The sequence below is a fragment of the Diadema setosum genome, chromosome 7 (assembly GCF_964275005.1).
Source record: "Diadema setosum chromosome 7, eeDiaSeto1, whole genome shotgun sequence".
Lineage (NCBI taxonomy): Eukaryota > Metazoa > Echinodermata > Echinoidea > Diadematoida > Diadematidae > Diadema > Diadema setosum.
The window spans coordinates 25,906,968-25,926,060 of NC_092691.1; the positions used below are offsets into that span (position 1 = coordinate 25,906,968).

At 38.3% G+C, this 19,093-nt stretch overlaps 1 protein-coding gene across 4 annotated transcripts in view; it reads right to left on the reverse strand.

Moving 5' to 3' along the window:
- LOC140230481 (myocyte-specific enhancer factor 2C-like) overlaps positions 1–19,093 on the reverse strand; it is an 85,057-nt gene that overhangs the window by 46,009 nt on the left and 19,955 nt on the right. For 2 of the 4 annotated variants that reach the window (XM_072310637.1, XM_072310634.1), the window contains exon 1: positions 4,079–4,246. The exons of 1 other annotated variant lie outside the window; for it this stretch is intronic. The gene's annotated coding sequence lies outside the window, so the exon portion shown is untranslated. Of the gene's footprint in view, positions 1–4,078; positions 4,247–7,327; positions 7,382–19,093 lie in introns of those variants that run through there. One more of the 4 variants, XM_072310636.1, reaches the window with a different exon arrangement.

The window sequence follows — 19,093 nt, forward strand, 5'->3', positions numbered from 1 at the left end:
ACAGAATTGAAAGTGGTGTGCTAGGTAATGTAAAATTACACTGTAACTTGGAGCAGCACCTATAGACTTGAATTTTACTTTCATAGCACATATCTTCATACACAGTGAACAGCATAATGAGTGTGATCTGAGCGAGATAAAACAAACAAGAAGATTTAAAAAAAAAAATCACTGGTAGGCCATTCAACAAAGCTTTGTTATTCTGTTACTGTAACAACACTTTCATAGTGTTCCTCACTCATCCCGTACATAAGCTGGGCTTGGTTTTTGTCTCAGAAATGTGCGAGAACATGACACACTCAAAATATGTTGCTAAGGGACGATGGAGAAAAATGTGTTTGTTTTTTTTTTACCCCAAAGTCAAACTAAAATCAAGCAAATGAGCATGCAATGAGAGACATCATAATTGCGACTGTGACAGATATTTTGAGATACCCATAATATTCCACGTTTGTTGACGAACTGACATTCACAAATGGTCATAACGCTTATTCAGTTAATGAATTCTACAGGGATTTTCACTGGAGGCTGTAACTTTGAATGCGTTTCTCATCCCATTTTCCTTCTGTGTGAAATTCTTCTTTGACCGCAGAACTGAAAGCATGTCAATATGGCATGACAATCAACTGACCACTACACCGAATGTATGTGGAAGCAAACATGTATACTTCATGCATAGCTGCCAGTTAGTCTGGTCTGACAGAAGCAAAAGGCAAAATTTCAACTCTTCAGTTACACCTGGATACTAGGCATAGCTTTAAACCTCCAAGGACAAGTACACATAATGCCACTGATATTGCCTAAAGTACAAAACTTGAAGGTTGCCTTTCATACTGGGAGGATGAGCAGTGCATTTATGAAGGGAATGGGTGGGGTAAGAGTGGCCACGGCAATTACAGAGACTCCCTTAACTGGGAGATGAGACTGCTCTTGGGAAAAAAAAACACAAAATGAAAACCTTAAAAATGCACAGGAGTTTGGGGTAGCAGTCCTCCTGTTTTTCCTTCTTACAGTGAGATTTCTGCCATTGTTTACTCCGACTCCGAGATAGCACTTGGCGTCACAAAACGTGTACCACTAAATCATAGCTCTTGGCACAAACAGATTGAACAGCATTTCCTCCATTTATTTTCTCCTTTATAGACACACACAGCAAGACCTCTTCCCATGAAACAGTCTTGCTAATGTTCTTGCTGGCCCAACTCTTCTATTAAACAGGAAGTGAATGTTGTGTACAATATACCCACAAATCACCACTCTCACTCTATCTCGGCGATTACACTATATGTTCTCAGCCAGCAAGCCTCAACAGGCCAGTTTGCTGAATACATTCCAAGTTTTATGCATACCTACATTACATGTACAACATAAGCTGTTCACCATAACCAGAAAGTTTGCCTGAGGCTCGCGGCACAAAGCAACAACTAATGCATAACATGCAAACTTGATCCCAAGTATGGAAATGCATTTAGTATTTCATAGATGCATGGAACTCGGTCCTCAGAGAAAAATACATTGTATTCTAGGAACTTGAACACATTAGTAAACTTGCCTATGATTTGCAAATGAGGACTTTGACCATTTATGACAGGCGTACAGCCATTTCCGGGAAATGTTTTGTTTTCATGTGGACACATTCTCCTCATTCATTCATGGTGACTAGTTTGGGGATGACAAAGCACCGTGACATTCTCACAGGAAATAGGCTCAGTTTGAGTGGTTTGAACTTCACCTGTTCATTGTTGCATGTGTTCCCTCCTCCCTCATGAAGAAGTGAAGAGAGGTGCTGTCATTTTGCAAAATGGCACAACACTACTAAACTCTCAAACATCCACTAGCAAGATGACTTTGGCAGCTGACCAGGCGGTGTACTGAAAATGGAAATATTCAACTTTGGTCGAAATGCATCCACTTTTAAAGCACTGCCCATGACAGTCATCAAATAAACTCATGCATTTGTGCCTGGACAATACATCTTTGTTACCTTAGTTAAATGCATGGATTGTGAGATAAACCTAAAAGATAGAATTCCCCAATAGTGGCTTATTCCTTCTGTCCACAGTGCTCAGATCTTACAGAGGATGGTAAAACCCATGGAGATTTTCTTCTATTTACTGACATACAGTGTAGATCAACCAAAATGCTAGACAATTGCTGTAGCTGATATTTCCTTTATTGATATCTAAAATTTTTCATAGTTGTTTTTATTGCACACATTTTTCTTAGGGTAGGCCCTATGTAAAGTCACTCATCTTTTCTTTTTTCTTTTTTTTTATCTTCCATCACAAGTTACACATCAATAATTTTGGATATTTTTCTATACAATATGTAGTAGGCACGTATATGGGACATAACAGTTAAACACTGAGCATGTCAAAATAATACAAGCTCTTTTCAAGTCTCCTCTGCATTCCACTATATTCAAGGACTGTTCAGCAATGTCTTGGATGTCCTTGGAAATAGAGCACAGAAAGGTGAGAAGCCTTTTAGTGGACCAACAGAGGAAAGAAAAATCATCAACAATGTGTTTCCAGTCAAGCTTGACTGCAGCAGAGCATTTTGTAAGATTAAAACAGTGTGAGCAATTGTCGCCTGTTATACATGCAGACAATGGATGATGTGAAAACGAATACTGAAAAGAATGGCTGGAATGGAAATGTTTTCTCTTTCCTTCGTTCTCAAGCTGTGTCTCAGGCAGAGTATGTTTTCTCCTACTGGCTTGAAATAAGAGATTTACGTTTACCTAAATTCCACTGGAGTAAAAAGCTGTTCCCTTGCACCATACACAAACCATTGTGAGAGTAAAGCCACAAGCAGAAATTACATGGCCAAAGGTTCAATCAAGGAGCTTCGAAGCTCCTTGGTTCAATACACATCAAGCGTGATCACATGTAATCATGTAGGCCCTATTACTGTAACATACCATAACTATTGTACTTTGTGCATGTTGTCTTCTGAAAAATGAAACCTGGGTGACTTTATTCACTGTTTATGAGGTTTGATGTGTTTCAGCCCTCAAAAAAAAAAATAGCAAAATGAAGCAAAACAAACTGACAAGGCAAAGATATTACTGCATGAATTACAGTACCTAAAAGATATAAGACGCAAACAGAGGCTGGGGCACTGACCCAATGTTGATTTGTGTCATACACATCATTCCACACTATGGATTCTGTTAGATAGTGGCTAACTACATTGACAAAGATCTACGATGAAGATAATGTGACTTGTTTACAAATGCCATGTGACCCTCTGGCTCTCCCGCTCAGAAAATCCCCTACACAGAGTCTGGGCAGGGGCATGCATACACCCACTTTCAACAGAGATCATTACCGTTACCCCCACTGACAAGTAGATAGCATGGGTGATAAGGTTTACCATGTTCTGGAGGCAGCCCATGTTGAATTTCACACCATTGGTTTTGAAAACATAGATGAGCATGTTTTCAAAACTTTTGCAACTGTTAAAACTATGTGGCATGAAAAAAATAAAAAGAATGATGAAGAGAAAAACAAGCAGTATTAATCTTCTCAGCAATGAAAGTTATACAAGTAAGAAAGACAGAAACCACTGGCTATAATGACTGGGAATCCAAGAACTGTGATTGTACTGGAATTACTCAATTGAGGCAGCAGACAATAAATATGAATGCAGAACATCCAAGTGATTTAAACCGCAACACCCGGGATACCCACAACTTGGTGATCAAGACGTGGACATTCTACAAGGAGGAAAGGAAGGGACTACCTGAGAACAACAGACTTGTCATCTGCAACATCATCATACAATGGTCATTATCCACAGAACGAGGGTCATGTAGTACAACTGTGCACCTGTCAAATAACTGGAGCGCCCAAGCATACAATCATCATCTAAAGTAACGATAGAAGCACTGCAGAATCAGCCCTCCAGATGCTGGGACAGACTCTGATGAATACCACGGTTTTAAAATAAGGAATATTGGGACTGGTCACGGCACAAGTACTGGAGCTTGACTACACATCAGATAATGGATGGGCAAACACATGAGAAATAGGTTCATTTTTTTAAAAAAATAAGAAGAATCAATATCATTTACCTAGTGTATGGCATTAATCCTGATGCCGAAATGACTGTCTTCGACATGTGTCCTTTGCACATGCTAGTTTCATTTGGCTGTTCCTGATGGCATACTCAATGTCAAATTCTTTTGGAGCTGCAGGTGTAACAGCATGACCAGATGTGCACGCAAAGACAACCCCTACCATCAAATGATTCTCACAAAAGTCGCAGTAACTTCCTAAACAAGCATGTCGACCTCTCTATTGACAATGTTTCTCCAACAATGGAAGGGAATGTTTTTCATCAAGAGTCAAAGATGCCTTATCAGTACCAAAGCATGAGTTGTGTGTACGGTAGTAGACTGCACCCCAGCAGTTCTCACCGGTCTGTAAACAATTGAGAAAATTTGTGGTCAGGTAGCCACTGGGCAACAGTCACTGCACTGTCAGGAGACAAGATTGTCTTGTAAACAAAGCTTGTTTGATCAGCCAGAACTGATTCCTCTCCTCCTTTACCTTACATGTACTTCCAGGGTATGTGTACATGCTTCGTTTAGTCTTCTAACCCAGGCTCTCTTTACCACCTAGTAATTTTCATCTTGACCCAACTGCCCAAATATCATCAAAGCAATCTTGCAGCCTCAACTCCTGCCTGTTTGAGCTGTGACGGTTATCTCTTGGAAGACACATCGTCTCTGTCATTCATATTGTGTATTTTCCATTCCAGGGGGTTGACAGGACATTTGCCAGGACAAGCTGGGAATCAACTTGTTTCTGGCAAAGAGGTTGCTCCGCTTCAGCGATCTTCCCTGATCCTATTGATTGTTCTCCCTAACTCCATTCAAGCCTCTCTGAAAGGGCATAGTACAAAGGCCTGAATCCCATTGAGGTATCCTGTTGTTTGTGTATTATCATCTTGTCAGCATCCAAACAATGAGCTCCTTGGCGAACCTTCAGAGCCAATCAATCATACCAGCTTTCTCCCTCCTAGGCGGCTCTCCCCACAGCCACTGTGGGGCTGCGGCAATGAAGAACATCCAGGCATTGTCAACCTACCACATGAGTCCACAGCTTGAGGTGTCCTAGCCTATCTACTTCTGCTTTCCTCTGCATTGCTTCTCAATTTCTGTATCTTCTCTGATCAATTCCATAGATGGCTGCATGACCCAATAATCTAAGGCTCTATCAGCAGCTGCCGATAAACATTTCTACAAATACAATGAATCCCAAATTTGCATCTAATTGAATTAATTCTAATTTTCTCTGATAAAGCATGAAACCAGCTGTATCATTACTGTCAAACCTCTATGTAAAGAAATACTTGTATACCTTCTGAAATGATTGCCCAGTATTTTATGCAGAATACAGCTGAACAAACTTTTTTTTTTGGCATTTGTACACACAAAACAATCTAAATTTCTTAAATTGTCCATCTGGGTAAAATCATTTCAAAATCTATAGTATTCTTGAGAGACTATCAATCACATCAATGACTTTCTTAATCTCTAAATCATATTTCTTGCACACCTACATGTCCCTTTCATGATCTCCACCTGTTTTGTATTTTGACAATAAAATACAGTTTGATATATTTTTTACTTGAAAAGGAAGCATATAAACAAATCTTGAAATTATGCACAAGAGCACTGATATCAAATTAGGAGAACATCACACAGACTGAGAAGGAAGAAAGGGGACATAATCATATCTGAATCATCTGAATAGAGCACTCCTCAATGGCAATCGCACAACACCACCGTCACTTCAACTCTAGCATGGGAAATACAACAACTACTTCAGTACCTAAACTCCCTAAGAGGCTTAGGGCAAAGGCAAATATTAGCATCATGAAGTAATCCTTTCATAGCAGATCTATGAGGGCCATGTCGTGGTCATTCAGACATGCCCGGAGATGTGATCGCAGTCTCTATGGTGCTTGTCTGCAGTAATGAAGACTGAGAGCGCAAAATGGTCTGAAATTGTGAAGACAACTTTGTTTCCTTTTGATCATGAAGCACTTCTAAACACTGCTTTTCTTTGACAACCAGAGGTTTTACAGGCAGTGCAATGGTAGTTGCTGTTGTACTGCTGGTTTCATGGCAAACTGCAATCTAAGCTAAGCCCCAGCAGACTGTCCATGAGCAAACTGATATGACACAATTATGCTATCAATTGTTAACAGAGATTGCATGCCACATTCTCCTCATTAACTCATACACATTGTACAAGCAACTCCAACATGATACAAAGAGATTCTTGAAACCGTGTGTATGTTCAATCACAATCAATAAAAACTGCCTCCAAAGAGACATCGACTGAAAAGGGGGGGGGGGTCAAGTTTTTCTAAGTAACACAAAATTTCAAGGAAGCCTACGGCCAGTATTGATCATCCATTTGCATGGTTGAAATGAACACAAATTGACAGTCATTGATTTTCCAGCATAGGGGAGGGAATGATTTCTGGTGCGCGAGGCATGTTCCATCCAAACCCAAATCCAGCGATCCTCATTTGATGGAAAACAGTTTTCCAATCAAATCCATGGTGCATGCACAGCGTCTGCATCTTTGCATTATTCTGAATCTTTAGCATCTTGGGGTCCCCCCCCCCCCCCTCAACCCCTTCCAGGCTTGTAGAGCAAAAGTAACAACAACTCCTATCACTAGCCATAGAGTCACAATCAACCTCTGAGCTATAGATGGTTACAGTGTATATATGTACCTACTGCACTTGTCAAGGAGACATCGTACAAAAGATATAAAGTAGAGCCCTCTTTAAAGAATCAACTCCCCCCGAGAGTGACCGCATTTAAAAAAAGCACGGACAAAGAAAGCGCATTTGCGTAAATTTGAGCAACAATCCATGCAAATCTTTGAATGAAGGAGGTTAGGAGTCATGATTAATTTAGCATGGTCAGTCGTCACACCTTGCATCCAGCTAAATGCTAAAAATATACCAACTTAATTTGATGTTCTATCTGACAACTCTGAAGTTGTTTAAAAACAGCAAATACAATTGCCTTCCCCATCCATGGATTGGTGAAAGAGTACCAGCACATAAACTCCCTTTATCCGATTTAGCCAGTAACACCATGCTTATACTACAATATTAAAAGACATGCAGTTTACATCGATATGCACTTCAATTAGTTTAGGGACTACAGACCGGTTACATTTTTTTTTTCTTGCTCTTGTTACAGTGTAATTATATCCTTCAAATCTTAATGTTTTGGGTTTTTTTTTTCTGGGAGGAAGAGGGAGAAATGCCTTTAAAGACCTGGCCCACTTACACTTGTCTGTATTCTGACATTTCTGCAAACAAACAGTCTCCACAGCACACTTCTTCAGGCCAACGTGGATCAGCACAGTTCATTCCGCTGCTGACCTTTCTGACTAACCCAATAAATATCGTGCACTTGCAGAGCCCTAGCACGAAAAAGCGAGCGAACTTCAAATTGAATAAGCACTGCTGCTGCAGTCCTGGCTCCGCCAAACCATTGGGGGAGGTAGGCTGCTCCTGCTGCAGGAGACCAAGCATCAACCAGGGAGATACATCTGATACTGCATGATATGCAATAACGCCAGGAGAGCAGCGAAAAAAACAATCAATGCTAGGTACTGTCCCCCAGGTGGCATGGTTGAAATGATAACAAAAACTTTGAAGGGTCAGAGGTTGCTATAAAAATGTAAAAATGCACCCCAAAAAAAAGCAAGAAAGAAAAAAATCTCTGGCTTTTCTCACTCTGTCCCAGCAAATTCGTGAAATGGCAAGTAAATCCCTATAAGTCTTTCAAGTAGTTCACCCTGCCGGGAGCAGCAGCCAAAAGAAAGTACAAAATCTCAAAACAAATCCAAAGCAACAAGAGAATTACTTTAAACTACTAAGAGTGGACGAACAACAACGACTCAAAAGAAAAAGAATTAATAGCAATGCTGTCAAGAAGTGTATGAAGCAAACCATAACCTTAATGAGCACCTCTATCATCAAAATGTGCAACAAAACAACACAAAACTGTTAACACAAACTGTATCCTCTGCCAATGATTTCTCTAGTGAGCTGGATTTGCATCATGTACGTGTATATTGGTACGTCGGCTCAACTGTGCCTAAACGGCCTCATTACCCCTGGGACTTTTTCTTTCAATGTAAACGGCACATATTTATTAAATAATGAAGTGGCATTTAATAAATAGATCGTATTCATATTCTCAGAGGTACTGCTTGTTTTATTTTTTCTATTTTTGTTTTCTTGTATAACAGTTCCCTTATTAAGATGAAGTATCCTATTTCAGCATAAATAAATAAGTATTTTTGCTTAAATTGAAGCTATTCCTCCATAACTTCTAAAATCATTAATTGATTAAAAAATAAAGGTTTTACGATATGAAATCAGAATTACCAGCCATATGGTATGCCACAAAATACAATAGATATTGATACATATATGATACATGACTACTGGATGAATAAGTCATCAGATTAGTAATTAATAAAACTAAATGAAAATCTAGTTACTAAGCTACACATCACAGATTTGATCATCTTGGTATCTATATATTACTGCCCCCCCCCCCCCAATAGCATTACACCTCGTTTGTACACGTATGTACACTGTGTGTGTGTGTGTGTGTATGTGTGTAAGTACCCCCACATCTCAACAAATGGCCTTAGATCTCTTTTTTTTTCTGTCTGTACATTTCCCCCCCCCCCCATTTGTCTAGAAAAAGTTAGTGAAAGTTTGATGCATGAGATTTAGAATACTGAAGCAGTTTTACAATGAAAATCACTGGTAAAAGAGTAGGCATAACATAACAGCTATAATGTAACATTGTAGAGACTTGGGATACAGGAATGGATTGCTTTTTAACATCAAGCACCAGTGAGGGGCTATGGGGCGCAGCAATGCGGGGAATTTCACTTATGCACCCAAGGTGAAGGCTGGGCTCTCTACCAATTTCACTCAAATAATGGCATGTTTGGGTTCACAAAGATTATCACCTCAAATATCACTCTGCTTCACCTGTTCATATTTCACATGACCACACAGTTCTCCTCCCCTTGGTCACAATGTTTATAATAGGTGTGTTCACATGAGCTTGAAATCTTCCAGACCAGAACATGACTTTTGTTGCTTGTTTTTATCCTGCACTTTGCAATTGTGTGATAAATTGATGCTTTAAAATCTGATGAAAAGGGTTGAAAATTCGTACTGAACAAGCAATCACTATTTTCCTAGATCAACTGGCTATTTCACTATCTGCACTTCAGTACATGTGATCTGCAAGATGACAGCCCTGCACAAACAAGCTAGTATGTGGGTTCCTAGCACCCTTGGGAAAAATTCAAGAGCAACAAGCCACCTTACCACAGTTTGCAATCTTCTACTGTGATCACTTAATTTTCAACTATAACATGGTGCTTTAAGCCAGGTGTGACACTAATATCAACCTCATTTTTGCACCAATTGATAACTGCTATCCCTTTGTTGATTTTTAATTAAACTACAGTTTCATATCTCAGATACCTCATATCATCACATAAACATCACTGTATAGTAATTTGTGGATATTGGGTGATTGATAGGGAATTATAGGTGTGTGTGACCTTGTAAAATCATTGTCTGAACTTCCTCTACAAATCACTATTCTTCTATTTGAGGCGAAGATGCATGCATATCAATGTACATGCATGATGCACCCATGGTTTGTAACAATGAATATCCCACAACACATCTGCACATGCATGTACCCTGTATGCCCTATGGCACAATGGCACAAAATCTTTTATGTATACTGTACCCTTTCTTCCACATATGAAACATTACAACTTGGTCACTCCCCCCCCCCCCATACTCTGTGATCACATAACAGTTTCTCATTTGAGTATCAACAGTTTCTCTCCTCCCCCCCAAGAACAGCTTCTAGTTTCATGTAGAAGAAAAAACAAAACAAAACAAAACACACAATATCATTGTAAATAGTTGATAACACCAGGTAAACCCATAATTCCGACTTGCCATATACAGCAACACTAGCAAAAACACACAATTATTTTTCAATCATAGAACTCTCATGTCCCACTGGACTTGTGCCTGGCTATTTTGCCAAGTTGGCTTCTTGATGCTCCTTGCATCTGATATCTTAGAGAAGCCCCTCACATGACTAATACACAGTTACACCATCAAGCCTTTGTAAAATCTAGATTATGATAATTGTATAATCAACCTCAAGCACATGAAATGTTGTTTATAATAAGTTAGCACAATGGATGGTTATTGGATGTAGAGTTCAGCTCAAGTAGAAATAAATAATGAATACTAACAGCCTTCATTGAATGCTTCTTGAAAAATCTATAATCATCATGAGAAGAATGCAAAAAAAAAAATGAAATCATTGATGATGAATATTAACAGTTTCGAATGCTTCTTGAAAAATCTATAATCACCATGAAGAGAATGCAAAAAAAAAAATTACATATACAGTATAAATATTCTTTTTATAAATAGATAAACCACTCGCTACACTAGTTTATCTTTTCTTTTTTTTTAAATTATGATGTAAGGCTTGAGGTGCAGCCTCATTTACTATGGAAACTATTCCTAAGAGACAACAATGGAGCCTGTGACAAGGAAGACTGTTTTCTTTTAAACATACTGCAGCCATTTCTTGGACTTGACTTTGAAGATTTTGAATGCCTATACAATGTTAGTCTAATGTTGTATGTTTGTGCAATGCATTTGCCTGCGTGTGTATCTGTGTACATCACAAGCTCTGCACAAACACATAAACCTGTTGAGCAGAGACCTTACTCTTATTCTATTATTTTTCTTTTTTCAACTCATGTTTATCTCATATTATTGCTTGACAAGTGCACGATACAGACTGGATAGTCAATACTCTCTCCACGATTCTGAGTTTATAGCACAGTGCACATGAGCACTGAATGCAGATGTCGTTGGTGTAGTTCGTCACTGCCAAAAGAAAAGCTGCACAAGTTTTGTGACGAAGCTACATAAAGGAACCTAAGTGGCAAAACCACGCAAAAAAAAAAAAAAAAAAATCAATCAAATGTGGCATAATAAATGAGATTATATATAGTTTTTTGGTGCCACAAATAGATCCTCATTCCCAATATTACACACGCGTAATGGTGTTGCTCCATAAAAACGATGCTGCATCTTTCTTCCCCGTCACTTAAGATTCAGCCTGAGCATCACGACATTTAGGCTGCATGAATGAAGTCACATCTCCATGGAAACACGAAGTGCAGAAAGGGACTTCAGTCGGAGAAGTTTGATGGCGGCCATCTCAAGATGTTGTCTCTATCTCTCTCTTTCTTCCCATGCAACCTGGAAGAAAAACTGACCAAGGAAATGCCAAGGGTGGTGGAATTTTGAGAGACAATAATGTAACTCGACTATATTTGGAACATTCTGGCTGATTGGCATTCACCTGTACACGTACGGGGTGCAGATAGAAAGAACGAATGGAAGGTCAATGTTTTACCTTCGTTTTTATTGTAAGTTCTGTTTTTCTTCCTTCACCATTGATGACGTCAACGATGTCGGTGTGCATGCTGACACTCCAGATTTTGGCCTACAGCATGGCAATGATGGTACTGGAATGGATCTCACAGCACCAGACCACATTCGGAATCCAAAATCGAATAACTGCTTATTCTGATAGCAACGATCTCATTGGGTGAAAACAGTGTCGACACGGACCTACTCCTGCACAAAGTTCCTCTTTCTGTTCTTTTTGTTTCAAAAAGCAAAAAAGAGAAGAAAGAGACAATTCTGATAGCAAGTGTAAGAATCACACTTTCCTGGCGGATAAAACATTAATCACTTCTGACACTAATGTGGAGAGAGAGAGAGAGCACGGACCCAGCACACATGCAGAAGTCTGCTCTTGCGTCACTGATTGCATGGCTGATCACCCAAAACAAAGCTCAGCGAATGATCGCACCCCAAGCAGGGAGTATGAAAAATCCAGTGATGACGCTTCACTGCAGTGGATTCATGAACCAACCTCCTGCTAGTGACAGGCAATGGCAAACTGTGTGCGGCCTGGCTTGTATCTGTGTAGAGGCAGGAAGGTAATGTCTTTTCCTCCGTGGCAGTGTCTGGCTTCCAGTAACGTGTTTACATTGTGCATGTGTGTAGTGAACATAGCTTCGGGACCAACCAGACAAGCGTCATGGCGAGAGTTAGTTTTTCAACAACTTCCTTCCAGCTTCAGGCAATTACTGCATAGATAATGAGGTCATATGCCTTGGCTTTGCAGCATGGGCATACATCAGAGCATGCTGAATGATTGAGATCAATGTAATAGGGCAGGAATAAAGATACAAACCATTTAGGCCTAAACTACATGTTACCAAGTGTTTCCTACTGTAGTCTAATGAGACAAGGGCATGATGCTGAGAACACTGTCATTTCAAAGAGAAAAGAAAAGAAAAAGCCTTACTACAATTACTGCATATGACTGTGGTTGGTTCTTCATCTTTACAGAATAACATCCAAATAACACTTGTAAAACACTCAGGAAATATTTCAACATCCAAATACCACTGAACACTCATGAATTACAGTGTATTTTACTTGGTGAACTAACTATTCCAGAGCTGAGTGCAAACCAATATTTAAGTCTAACAAGATCATAATAATGTGTTAGAAAATAACTGTCTCACATACTTGTATGTCATCAGTTACAAAAACATAATATTAATTGTTTCTTCTAAAAAAAAAAAAAGAAATAACAAATCTCACTCAAATTTATGATAATTTCAATCTTTACTCTTCAAAATGTCAACACTCCAGTATTTACTGATATTATCAATTACAAAATATATTTCATCTTTGCACTGTGATTGCTAATACAATTCCCAACAGCTATTAAACATTATTCTTTCTTCAGGAATATCTTCATGCAATACATTATCTTCAAGGGTAAATTGTCAAATCATCCATCTGAATGGACTGGAGTATAAAATACAAAAGTATGTTATTTCATTATCATCTCTTACAGCATTTTATGGCTGCACAGTGCAAGGTTACCAGCAAATCACAGATAACATACCTGCACAAGAGCAGCATAATTCTTATTAAAAGAAATAAACATACACACGGCTCTATAAAACATTCTGTGTGCAGAGTATGGCATCATCACAGATGCAACCACAGAAAGAGCTGCACAGACCAGTCTAATTCCCATTGCAAAAAGAGTGAAGAATGCCTTTTAACTGTGCAGCCTTAGCTAATTAAGTTTTGATCGTCTGGAACGCATAATTTCTTCAAGTGGTCTAATTTCAGACACTAACACCACTTAAGTGCCAAACAATTCTAAAATATGAAACATAAAATACAGTGGAAACCTGTTAATCTTCACCGAATAAATTTGTCCTTCCTGAAAACCATATCCAGTACTAAGACTGTTCAAGGAATAAGGAGAGTAAATTATGCATACGAATAAAAACATGTAAATTGGCTATGGACAACAAAGAAGCAGTAATGCTTCTTCCTGACCCCCCCCCCCCCCCCCCCCCCCGAAACAGTGGCAGATAATGCTATCCAAAAACTCCAATGTGCAGAGTGGGCCTTAATGCATACTGTACAAAGTTGCAAGGGCTTGTTTTTACGATTCCGAAACTAGAATTGAAGTTTTAAAATCCAGGAGGGTTTATTCACAGAAACTGTTCCCTTTTTAGGTCTGGTACAGTATACATGTAAGCAACCTACAGTACCTTTAACCCCTAGAGGTCGGGCTGATTTTGCTACAACGCGTGCATTTCCTATAGATAATTGCCCGAGTATAACCCGGGACTCGTCCTCAACAGGTTAAAGAAAACCTCTAGCATTTGGTCTATTTGTCAGTGTACTACCAGTCCACTCAAGAGTTTTATAAGGCTTTACAATTTCAGCTGATTCTAACCTGAAGATTGCAATGGCATTAAAAATCAATGTGTGCTGAACTAAAGCTCAGACATACAGTACTCCAGGCTTGGGATTCAGATACATTAAAAATATTCCATGAATGTCTTTTCAATTCCTTCACTTGCCCTAGGACTTCTGGTTCCTTCTGTCAGTTGCAGTGAAAGGACTACATGCCATGGAATTCCTCATTTTAAAGCTGCACAATGGTAGCAGAAATCAGATGCTACTCTGTGTGTACCATACATGGTAAAAAAAGTGGGCATAATCAGTGCCTATTGGGGCAGTCTTTTGGACCAATACCTTAGCAACTTGCACTGTCAAACTCAACATTAATACAGAATTTTCCATGAAATGCCTTGAAGAAAGAAGGGAGGAGAATGAGGATAAGTTTAAGGGGTTTTTTGTGGATTTCCTCTCTTACAAGAGGAACTAAAAAGCAACTTTAAATGAAAATACAGCAACAACAAAAAAAAAAAAACACTGAGTAAGGATGTATGGAACACTGCTTCCTGTTGTGTTAATGTGTTGAAAAGTCTACATCATGGTTCAACCTGTTGCACGGTGTACAGTGTCAGAAAACCAAACAATGGAAAATGACTGAAATCTGTCTCACGACATGACATCATCTCCTGGTCATGATACAATATCTTAACTCTCTTCTTGAGTGGAATAATTATGGAAAAAAGAACAAGCCATTAATCACAAAATGTTAAATGCAACGCCCTAGCAGCCACTCGAATGTGAATTACTTTCCTCTGACTTCACCTCTCATTTTCATAACCACAAAATGATGCATTTTCCTCAGTTTACATCAACATACACTGAAGATTTAGGAAGTGAAGTGCACAAATCTAAAGTGGAAATTGAAACCGATGCATTTCTGCAGTTTTGTTAAATAGTGGGATGAGTGGGGGTGGGAGAGTCAGTGGGCAATTGTCTCATGAACTATAGGCTATAATGGACATTAGTACAGTTTACATCCTGGTACAAGTAGTTTCTACGTAAGCTGCACAATTTCTGCAGTTATTATCGAGTTTCAAGGAAAAATACAGATTTCTGCAAAAATCAATTAACATTTTGAATATGGTACTTGACCATATACAATTGTATACAAATCATACCTGCACATGAAGCACAATTTGCAGAATTTGTAACATGCAAAATATGTACTGGTTATCAATGCATGACACAAATTGGTTACATTTTATACACATTCAAATGCAGGTTTTTGTTGTTGCTGTTTATTTGTTTGTTTGTTTGTTTGTTTGTTTGTTTGAGACTGTTCAATTGGTCAGCTGTAATTGTCTTGGGTATCGACCACAATTCCATGATGGGTACAGCTTTAGTAGCCTGTGCTTTTTGGATTGATGCACCCATGCAATGCAACCATTTCTCTTTGCAAGAAGCCCTAATGCAGCATTACAATGTATACCATTGTTTTTTGAGAGAATGTACCATACAGATGTACCCCTGGCCCTGCATGTACGCTATAATACATTCCTCTCTCTCTCTCTCGATACAGTATTGAGTGTAAAAGGTTAACTACCTGGAAATATATTGCAGCAGATGCAGTAAACAGAGGCAATGTCATGTTTAACTCAGTAATTTGTTCACTGCTCAAACCTTTTTCCTAGCAAACTCACTCTACCTGTCAACAACTGCAACGCAGGGCAACCCTCCTATGAAGAAAGCTTTAGCAATTCCTGTCATATGAGTTCAGCTGTGTATCAAGTTTACGAGTGTACTTTAAAGCAAGACATTTTCGTGAAATGAAATTTTTTTTTTTTTTTTCAAACTGGAGCCAACAGCCTTTTTCGCAGCACAAGATTTTCACAAATTGTTATTGGCATTCAATGCATATGTAGTGTAGACAAGAACTTTCACGCGCATCTAAATTTTGTGAATCTTGGCTCTTGCGAAATTGAAATGTGCGTGAAAATGTTTCTGCTTCTTTTACAGTATGTGACTATTGCGCTTGTGTCTTGGCTTTTTAATTTCAGGTACAATGTGACTTAACTATCACTGCAATTTTTTTTTTTTTCTCCACAGCTTGTTTGCAGCATAAACTATGACTGAGAAATTAAAAACATTTGTAACTGGTAAGGCTATCATGTATGTATAAAGCCTACACGCAAGATACTTTTGGGATTTTTTCTTTTTTTGTTGTTGTTATTAAACTGGATTTAGCCTCACACTGTTGATATCTGCTGTCTCCTAAATTTACCTGAAATCTTTGGATTACTCCAACTTTAGATTCTAACAACTATTTTAGCCAAATCAGTGTACACTGCTTTTCAACCGTTGCAATTTGGTACTATCTTGCTCCACTGACTTTCTAAAGCAGTAACTGAAATAGGTGCAGCCACTGTGGTTTGGGGACACAGTCTAATGAATTGCTACAGACATGAATTATTTCCAGCACTACAATGTATTTACATAAACTTCGCCTCATTCAAGCTGAAAGCTGAAATAAAAGTCACCCCACAACAGCTGGGCTATGCAGACAGCTGAAAGATACAGAGCAGATTTAATTTCACTTTAACCATCATATATCAAAAATCACGTAAAATCATACAGGTAGAGTAACAGTCACGTTTCACATATTATCTGTAGGACCAGAAAACATATCTACCTGTAACGAGTATTTCTTAGATTGAAATTTGAAAGCTAATACCCATAGGCAGTTATTTTAATGAGAAGCTGTAAAGTTCCGCCATAATCTGTTCATGATTATAGTTGTAGAAGTACTGCAATGAAGAAGCCTCTTATCATTTCTTTATCTCTGAAATCTTGTATCTAACACACATTTCTTTCCATACAATCTGAGAATTTCGAGTTCACACACTCTAGAAAAATCTTTGTTCTGTGTATAGTTGATAATGTATAATAACAAAAACTATTTAATCCCTGTAATCAAGTTCAGCAGCACTGCTAAAAAACAAAAACAAAAAACCACACACACACACACAAAAGACTGAAGTCCCATAATAATTTCATTTACTCTAAACAAGTGTGCCTGTACAATGGGAGATTCCCTTATGTACAATATATCTCACACCATGATTTCTTATAGGTTAGCTGCTGTTTTAAGCAACAAAAAAAAAAGAAAAAAAATTCTAACGTCCAGTTGTATCATGACAATGTCAGCATCATTACAAAACACTCATTTTAACATCATGAAAAATGAGAACTTGCAGTCAGTAAATCATAAGGTACCATGCGCACAAAGTTAGTCAGACAACAGAGCAACAGCACACCTTCAAAGCTCTTTTACATTTTAAACTTTCATCTCAACCAAGCAGCATTAAAAGATGCGGAAAGAATAGCAAAATAGTCCCTTCACACACCCACAGTCCTTTTAAGATAAAAACAGGCATAACTGCAGAGCTGCAGTAAACACAGAATTTGGTACAATGTACTGAGTATGTCCCTTCATCCAGCATGTTCATTGTGGACCACAGCACTTAAACCATTACTGCATTGTAAAATGGAGTTTGTATTGATCTATTCAAAGGAGGTTGTTCCTAGCAATTACACAACAAAAAAGCAAGCACCTTTCAAAGGGACTCATGAATATATAGTTTAGAGAGATATGAACATCACATAATCACAAATACAGAAAAGTCATCTCAATTAAGCATGCTGACATGGCATGCTGACATGTAGTAGCCATGCAAAAGATGTTGTGGTATCATTTCATCATAGGTACCATTTATATACACCATTGGGAGCAGTGATTTTATGAATGTTTGAGTTATCACTGTATCACATTTGCTGCATTATGTGCAGGTCAGTTGTATCACATAAACGTCCTACCACATAAATAATTCTCAATAAAGCCTAAAATATAGGGAAATATCACTATTTTGCTCAATAAACCGTAACTATAGATGTTTTTCCACAAACAATAATATGATAACCATTGTTCACATTTTGTACATTCAGCAATATTTAACACTGATTTAAAACTGGGTAAACATTCTATACATAGTTTGTTTCTATCCCTAACTCATATTTTAGAACTATTTTGAAGCACTATAGCTGGGTTTTGTTTCATCTGCAAATGGTAAAAAGTGCTTTAAATAACTTGCCAAAGAGTTGGTTCACTATGTCCTGTACACAGGATGACAGTACAGGTACAATGTAGGTCAACTGAATCCAGATGCAAGTAAACAGTGCCAGGGAGAGGCCTGGAAGAAGAATTCATACTTCACAACACAGCACAGGTGTTAGAGACATACAGTACATGTACATGTAATTCTTATTTTGATTGATCAATCTATCACAGCATGGCCTGTTGTCACTACCTCTTGAGGGCCCTACAAACACCGAATGGCCGGTTAGCATGAAATAATGCCTGGTCCCCTACACTTGTACATCATCCCCACCCTAAGCATAATATGGACACTACATATTGTATTCACACAATCACTCAAACCAAGGAGGTATCCTCCTTGCTCAAACTAGGGAGGTGGAAGACCTCCCTGCTTAGACCACTCTGTACATCCGTTTTGCATATCGAATGTCTGACTATCAACATACTGCCCTCACATACGAAAAATCAATCTCGCTCCAAGACATGGAAAACTTTCAGAACTGCTTGCTGGCATATGATCAAAGTACAATATTACAGGTATGATTTACCATTTGCAGATTAACAAAAACCCAGCATTAGTTCTTTAAAATAATTCTAACATGTGACTTAGGGATAGAAACAACCACTCTAAAAATTTGAATCTGTATAATCGATGGTAAGTGTTGTAAAATACACAAAATGTGAACAATAGTTATAATAGAAATGTTTCCAGACTAAACCGTATACAGTTACGGTTTATTGAGAAAAGCCCTGATATCTCCTTATATTTTAGGTTTTATTGCAAAACTTTCATATGGTAGGATGTCTTATGATACAACAGACCTACACATATGCATCAAATGTGATATCTTAAACATTTTTGAAATCACTACTCCCAAAGGTAAACTGAACCTTTAATTATCAGGCATCTCAGCAAAGCATTTTTTTTTTTTTTGCCTTTACTTCCAGAAACGTCTCCCTTACCTGTACATAAATCAAGGAATTCACACTGGATATCATTCATACCATCCAGTACGTAGTTCTGGA